Source organism: Leptonychotes weddellii, chromosome 2 (genome assembly GCF_054177405.1).
Source record: "Leptonychotes weddellii isolate Sample4059 chromosome 2, ASM5417740v2, whole genome shotgun sequence".
Classification (NCBI taxonomy): Eukaryota; Metazoa; Chordata; class Mammalia; order Carnivora; family Phocidae; genus Leptonychotes; species Leptonychotes weddellii.
Window position 1 is genome coordinate 20,006,748 of NC_138370.1, and position 8,154 is coordinate 20,014,901.

Sequence of the window (8,154 nt, forward strand, 5' to 3'; positions counted from 1 at the left end):
AATCCCAATTCAATTTTTGTAGAAATTGCTATGCTTATTGTAAAGGTTATATGGAAATGACAAAAGACATATAAAAATGACCAGAACAATTTTTTAGTAGAGGATCAAATGGGATTTTCATTATCTAATTTCAAGTTCTAATATAAAGCTAAAGTCATCAAGATAGTGTGGTGTTCACGTAAGGTAGATAGATAGGTCAATGGAACAGATTAGAGTTAAGAAACCTGCAAATGCATAAATTGTTTTTCAATAAAGGTATCAAGGTGATGTGTGGGGAAATGGTATTCTTTTAAACAGAATTTACTGGAACAAATGAATATTTATATGGAGGCCTTACTTCCACCATACACAAATATTTAAAAAATAAATCATGGTCCTAAATGTAAAATTGAAAACTAAATGCCAGATAGGTTATGTTTTGTTTTGTTTTAAGATTTTATTTATTTATTTGTCAGAGAGAGAAAGAGAAAGGGAGAGACCATGAGCAGGGGGAGCAGCGGGCAGAGGGAGAAGCAGGCTCCCGCTGAGCAGGGAGCCCGATGCGGGCCTCGATCCCGGAACCCTGGGATCATGACCTGAGCTGAAGGCAGACGCTTAACAACTGAGCCACCCAGGCACCCCAGATAGGTTATGTTTTCACTAGTTTCAAATATATATTTAACTTTCCTTGTTATTCTGTAACTCATAGGTTATTTGGAAGAGTATTGCTAATTTCCAAATATTTATTGTTCTAGATATCTTTCTGTTACTAATTTCTAATTTAATTTTGTCAGAGAATATGTTCCATATGATTCCATTTGTTTAAAATTTCTGAGACCTGTTTTATGGCTCAGAAGTTGGTCCATTTTTGTTAGTGATCCTTGAGAACTTTAAAATACATATATTTAAATTTTATATACTTAAAATAGATTTAAAAAAATATATTTAAAATATATAAATATATAAAATACATATATACATACACATACACTGTGGTTTTCTGCGTTCCTTTTTGAGTATAGTTAACATACAATGTTATATTCGTTTCAGGTATACAACTTAGTGATTCAACAAGTTTATCCATTATGCTATGTTCACAATAAGCATAGCTACCATCTGTCCCATTATATCATTATAATATCATATATCATGTTACAATATCATTGACTCTATTCCTGATACTCTGTTTTTTTTATTCCCATGACTTACTCATTCACTAATTGGAGACCTGTAACTCCCTCTCCCCTTCACCCATTTTGTCCAACTCCCCATATCCCTCCCTCTGGCAACTATTAGTTTGTTCTCTGTATTTATAGTTCTGATATTGCTTTTAGTTGGTTTATTCATTTTTTAAATCCATTTATGAGTGGAATGATATGGTACTTATCTTTCTCAGTCTGGCATATTTCACTTTGCTTAATACCCTCTAGGTCCATCCATGTTGTCTCATATGGCACAATCTCATCTTTCTATGGCTGTGTAATATTCCATTGCATATATATCCCACATTTTCCTTATCCATTGATCTAATGATGCATGCTTAGGTTGCTTCCATGTCTTTGGTATTGTAAATAATGCTGCAATAGACATAAGGTGCATATATCTTTTCAGATTAGTGTTTTTGTTTTCCCTGGATAAATATCCAATAATGGAATTATTAGATTATATAGTATCTCTATTTTTAACTTTTTGAGGAACCTCCATACTGTTCCACAGTGACTGTATCAGTTTACATTCCCACCAATAGCGCATGAGGGTTCGTTTTTCTCCACAACCTCACCAACACTTGTTGTTTCTTGTCTTCTTGATTTTAGCTATTCTACCAGGTGTGAGGTGATATCTCATTGTGGTTTTGATTTGCATTTCCCTGATGATTAGTGATTTGGAGCATCTTTTCAGGGGTCTTTTGATGATTTTTATGTCTACTTTGGAGAAATGTCTTTTCAGGTCTCTGCCTGTTTTTTAATCAGATTGTTTGGGTTCTTTTGGTGTTGAGTTGTATAAATTCTTTATATGTTTTGGATATTTACCCCTTGTCAGGTATATCATTTACAAATATCTCCTCCCATTCAGTTGGTTGTCTTTTCATATTCTTGATGGTTTCCTTTGCTACACAAAAGCTTTTTATTTTGATGTAGTCCTAATAGTTTACTTTTGCTTTTGTTTCTCTTGCCTCAGAAGAGGTATCTAGAAAAATGTTGCTCTGGCTGGTGTCGGAGAAATTACTACCAGTGTTTACTTCTAGGATTTTTATGGTTTCAGCTTTCATGGTTTGGGTCTTTAATCCATTTTGAATTTATTTTTGTGTACAGTGTTATAAAGTGGTCCAGTTCCATTCTTTTACATGTAGTTGTCCAGTTTTTCCTGGCAGCATTTGTTGAAAAGACTGTCTTCTGCCCATTGTATGGGACCACAAAAAACACTGAATAGCCAAAGCTATCCTGAGAAAGCTGGAGCTATCATAATTCCTGATGTCAAGATATACTGCAAAGCTGTAGTGATCAAAAGAGTATGGTACTGGCACAAAAATAGACACATATATCAATAGAACAGAATAGAGACTCCAGAAATAAACCCACATTTATCTGGTCAATTAATCTGTGACAAAGGGAAGAACATACAAATTTTAGTATTATATGTTCTAGTTTTATGAAGAATTCTCTTGGTATTTTGACAGGGATTGCATTAAATCTCTAGATTGCATTGGGTAATACGGACATTTTGACAATATTAGTTCTTCCAATCCATGAGCATGTATACTGTTTTGTGCACATGAAAATAACATAACATTTTGTCAACTAGACTTCAATAATAAATTTTAAAATTAGGTATGCTGTTTTTATTGTGTGGAACATTTTGTAATTGATTAGATTAATGTCCTATTAGGACAATGAGCTCTGGGAATTGGTCAGTTTACAGCTTCATGGTCATACTTTACCTAAATCTTGTGATATTTCACCCAATAAATACATAGGTTAGTATTCAGCAATGAACACTAGAGTTTCCAATCAGATTCCTGGATCTCCCTATTTACATAGCAACCCCTTCTCCAGTTTAGCCCCTGTGATCTCTTATCTCAGTCTCCCCAGTTCGGTAAGACTGTCATCTTGCATGGGTTTACTGTCCTTGCGAAAAGTCTTCCAGGCAGAAATCTGCAATGATTCTAAGATTCACTATAATTGTTTCCTTTATCCCACGTACCACAATCCCATACAGTAGTTCCCCCTTATCAATGGGGGATACATTCCAAGACCCTCAGAGAATGCCTGAAAGTATGGATAATACCAAACCCCATATATATTATGTTTTCCCCTATAGATACATACCTATAAATGATAAAGTTTAATTTATGTGTTAGGCACAGTAAGAGATTAACAACAATAATAATAAAATAGAAAAATTATAACATTATACAGTAATAAAAGTTATGTGAATATATTCTCTTTCTCTTGAAGTATCTTATTGTATTGTACTCACTCTTGCACTTCTTGTGATGATGTGAGGTGATAAAATGCCCTACGTGAAGAGATGAAGTGAGGTGAGTGATGTAGGTATTGTGATGTAGCATTAGGCTACTGCTGACCTTCTGATAATGCATCAGAAGAAAAATCACCTTCTTTCAGACTCTGGCTGACCATGGATAACTGACGTTCTGGAAAGTGAGACCACGGATAGGGGGAAACTACTATAGTGTCTATTGTTCATTGCATAAAAATATTTGCTTTCTATATTTTTCCCATTTCTGTAGTTACTTACAGTAGAAAGGGCAAGTCTCGTTTCACTTACTCCATGTCAAAAAGTGGATTTTCTGAAATAAACTTTTCAAAAGGCAACATGGATATAATGTATTCTGAGGTTAGAGTATTGTCCTTCAAGATGCATTTTACACTTAAAATTAAAAATTATTAAATGGTTCTGTGTCCCTAAAATAGGTAGAACACATGCACCTTAAAACTGAGATGTAGAAGTAGAATGGTCCTTTCAATTCTTCTGCTGGTGATCCTCTTGGGAAATTTGTTCTCCCTGTTCCTGAACATAAGTCTCTGCTGGAATAGATGTCTGGTTTTGGGGGTGTGCTATGCTTCTACTAAAACAACACAGAAAGAGTTCTACTACACTTCTGTTTTTATGATTTAGGTTAGACTTTTGTTGACTTGATCTAGAACTTTTATGTTTATACAGATTAAGTAAGAATTCAGTAGACTTCCAATTAATTTCACTTATGGGAAAACCATCATCAGCTTGCCAACACCATAGGTCTGCATGAGTCAGAGTATTCTGTTTGCTGCTTTGACTCTGTTACCCACTATGGTACCTGCAAAACCAGATATATGACATTGGAGAGCAGTACAGAAAGTATAGAATTTTCAGTTAGCTCTGCTGGGATAAACATCATTTAAGAAAAAAGAAAAGGTATCTAATTGTGCAAAAAAAAAAAAATCAATTACAAATGAATAAAAGATTTAACTGTGAATATAAAATCTTAAAAACTTTAAAAAAGAATATAGGAGAATATCTTTATTGTTTTTACAGGGAGAGGGTGGATAATATTTTTAAGATACAAATCTTAAAAATCAAAAGGAAAAGATTATTGTACTCATACCAGAAGAAGAAATTTTGCAATACAGAATTAGTTATCAGAATACATTAATAATTCCAATAAGTCAGTATGAAAAGAGAAAAAATCCAAGAGAAAAACGGGCAAAAAAACAAAAAACGAAACAAAACAAAACAAAACAAAAAAACAAAACACTGTTATCTTGGAAGTTAAGTAAGAAGCACTGACATTTAATATACCCAACCTAAATCCTATCCCAATACAAAATACAATGTTTTAAATCCAGTGTTGCTGTGTCTTGAATTGCTTTCTTTTTTTAATATTAGCTGAAAACTTTAGAAGTATATGATATTCCACAATATAGACTGACTTTGTGGAGACTACATAGTAGGAATATTAGTAGAATATTTCTATTTTGTAAAGTGACACGTATCCCAAAATTTTTAATAGAGGTATTTTCAAATTGTTGAATAAATATAGTTATTTCCAAGTGAAAAAAATCATCAAAAATGCAATGCATATTCTGATAGAAAATAAAACTGGGTGATAGAAATATCTGTTGTCATAATGGAGAATAAAATATTCAGCTATCAGAATCTTGTTTTTTACAGATGCGAATAGCCCTTTGTCTTTGATATAATATTCCTAGATGTGTATTTTCTACTTTCATTGTCTTGTGCAGTATTTCATATCTTAGCTATCCTTTTAATGACTACTTTGAATTGATAGTATACTATCTGATCTTCCAGATAAAGATTAAATTTTTCTAGCTCAGATAAACTCTTATGCAATAATTTAATGATTTGAAATAGACAATATTACTATAAAGCTTGAGCAAATCTAATAAGCTCTTAATTCCTGAAAACAAATCCCTAAATGCTTTTTTCTAGCACAATTGGTATTTACAATATGCATCATGAAATCATAATCACCCCCTATAATTTAGGGGACAAATTCCAACACATTTTTAGTATCTCATTTATCTTTCTCTGGGCTGGAGAATGGCATCAATTCCAGCCTCATCAGCAGAACAATGTAACTAAAATAGAAAGGCAGCTGAGGTCAGGTAGCAAGTCTGTTACAAAGCTACAACTTGCCCTCTCATCTTATAGTAGCCGATTCTTGGCAGAGAGTTGGGTTTTGTTTGTGTGGTTGGTTGGTTTTTTGGATGGGGTGTTTTCATCTTTTTATGCTTTGAGAATCCTTGTCTTGACGTCTTACACGTTACCCTTGAATCTCTAAGCCAAAATTGTATATAGCAATTTCATCTGCCCTAATTTGAAGAACTACACTAAAGTTATTTTAAGAGACTTTTGGTGGGTTGCTGACTTTGGGCAACAGTTTAATGCCAGATCAAATTGTTCTGCATGACTATACATTTCAGGTTCATGAGATTGTTCCTCAGTTAGATCGTGTAAATCTCCAAGGAGTGGTTGTAGAAAACTAAGCCTGGATTTAAGAGCTACCACCTGTCCAGATAATCTGTGCTACAATGCTGGCGCCACAAGATTTTTCGAAGTTTGGAAGGCAATTATTTTGTCAACCAAGAACTAGCTCAACAAGCAGTTGTGTTTTTATCTGCACTTCAAAAGTCTCAAGGTGCAGACAGCTTAATATATTTGTTTTGTAATTATTATGTAAAGTATAATTAGTAAAATTATAATTATACATTAATATGTCTATTCCCCTTCACTTAAAAAAATAGAAAACCAAGAAACAGTAACCTGGAACACATTATCAGTTAATAAATATATGTGCATTCATTTTTGAAAATAATTTTGGTTTTGCCTTGATAGATTTTTAAGTGCTTGAAATTTCCAGAATGTGATTATTCCAGTTAAAAAGAAAAAATTATCCAACACTTCAAATATTTCTTTGTGTACCATGTATATATTTTTAGACTGAAAACTTATCTGCTTGGGATGACAAGCATCTCACATTATTCTGAGCTGTGATAACTACAAGACAGCGGATTCAGACAACCTATAAGATATATTAAGATCACTACAGAAATTTTATCCCCCTAAAGAATATACATTTCCAAAATTGGGCAAATATTATTGATCAGAAAGCATAGAATGTTATAGCAGGAAGGGATCTTTCATTTAAAATCTGAGAAACTGAAGGCCATGGAGGGACTTCATTCTCCTCCCTGTCACTATTTCCTTGTGAGCCCTGCCTTTCTAACACATACTTTTCTTACATGCAAACCAAAAATATTTATTAAAAATTATCTCTGTCTAATATAAGATGCTGAACACACAGAAGAAAACATTGCAAACTGTGTTAAATGCTATAAAGGAAAAGAATGCACTATGTATGGTATCTCAGTTGAGATCAGAGGATGAGTGAATAGGAGTCAAATGGGGAATGAGAAGGGAGAGAGGTAGAAAAACCTTCTGGGGAGATCCTGAAGTACCAATGAGCACAAAACATTGAAGGAACTAAAAAGAAGTCATTAAAGAAAATCCTAACAGATAGAAAATACAGACTAATGGGGAAGATATTATGAGATTATGTATAGCCTTGGTCTCTAAAAGCAAAAAGAAGTCAACAAAAGGTATAAAGCAGTGAGACTCTATCATCAGATTTGCATTTTATTAAGTTGAGGAACAGAGTTGAGACAGGGAGGACTGCCTGTAGAGGAGATGAGTTAGGGGACTGTTGTAATATTCTGGACAAAAGATGTCAGTAGATTGTAGATCTACTGAAAGGAACAGAGGCGAGAGAGAGAAATGAAAAAAAAAATTTGTAAGAAATCAGCTCTTAGTGATTAGTGATTAGCAATGAGTTAGAGGGAGACATCAAAGGAGGATCCGATGATCTTTTATATTGCAAACACATGGCATCAGAATTTGGAAGACTATGGGATAAATTATAAAATTTTGTCCAAAAAGTTTCAATTTGAGGTGCATTTGTAAACTCCTAGTAGAAATATCAAAGATGCGGTTAAACCTGCATGTCTACATATTAAAGGAAAAATCTACACAGGAAATCTGAAAATTTTCAGTACAGAGATGTTTGAAGCCATAGAGATAAATGAGATCACCTATGGAGAAAGTATTAAGAGGAGAGTAGAAACTCCAACGTTGAATGGTTAAGAAAGTAAGTACGAATCAGCAAAGAGATTGAACAGAGTGGCCTGGCAAATAGGCGGAAAAGAGAAGCATGTGGTGAAATGTAAGTGAAATTCAGTATTTCAAAAAAGAGGAAGGGATTAATTGTGTCAAATTTTGCTAAGAGAAAAAGTGATTGAGTTTGGAAATTATCCATAGAAGTTAAATGGAAGTCTACTTTCTTCTTGTGTCTATCCTTAGTTCTTTATGATTTTTTTTTGTTCTTTTTGATTTTTAATCAAAGGTAATTTATCATATATATTATTCTGCATGATTTTGGAAATTTTCCCTCTCAATGAATGTGACATGGCAAAGTTGACATTATACTTTTAACCTGTCCTCTCAATTGGTAAAAATTCCCAAACAAAACTTTTTCATTGAAGGACTCATGACCTAAGTAATAATTCAGTTTTTATAAGTTTATTTTGTTTGTTATGAATAATAGACTATCCAACAGTTTGACACAAATTTGAGCTGTGAAATAATCTAAGCTTTATTTTT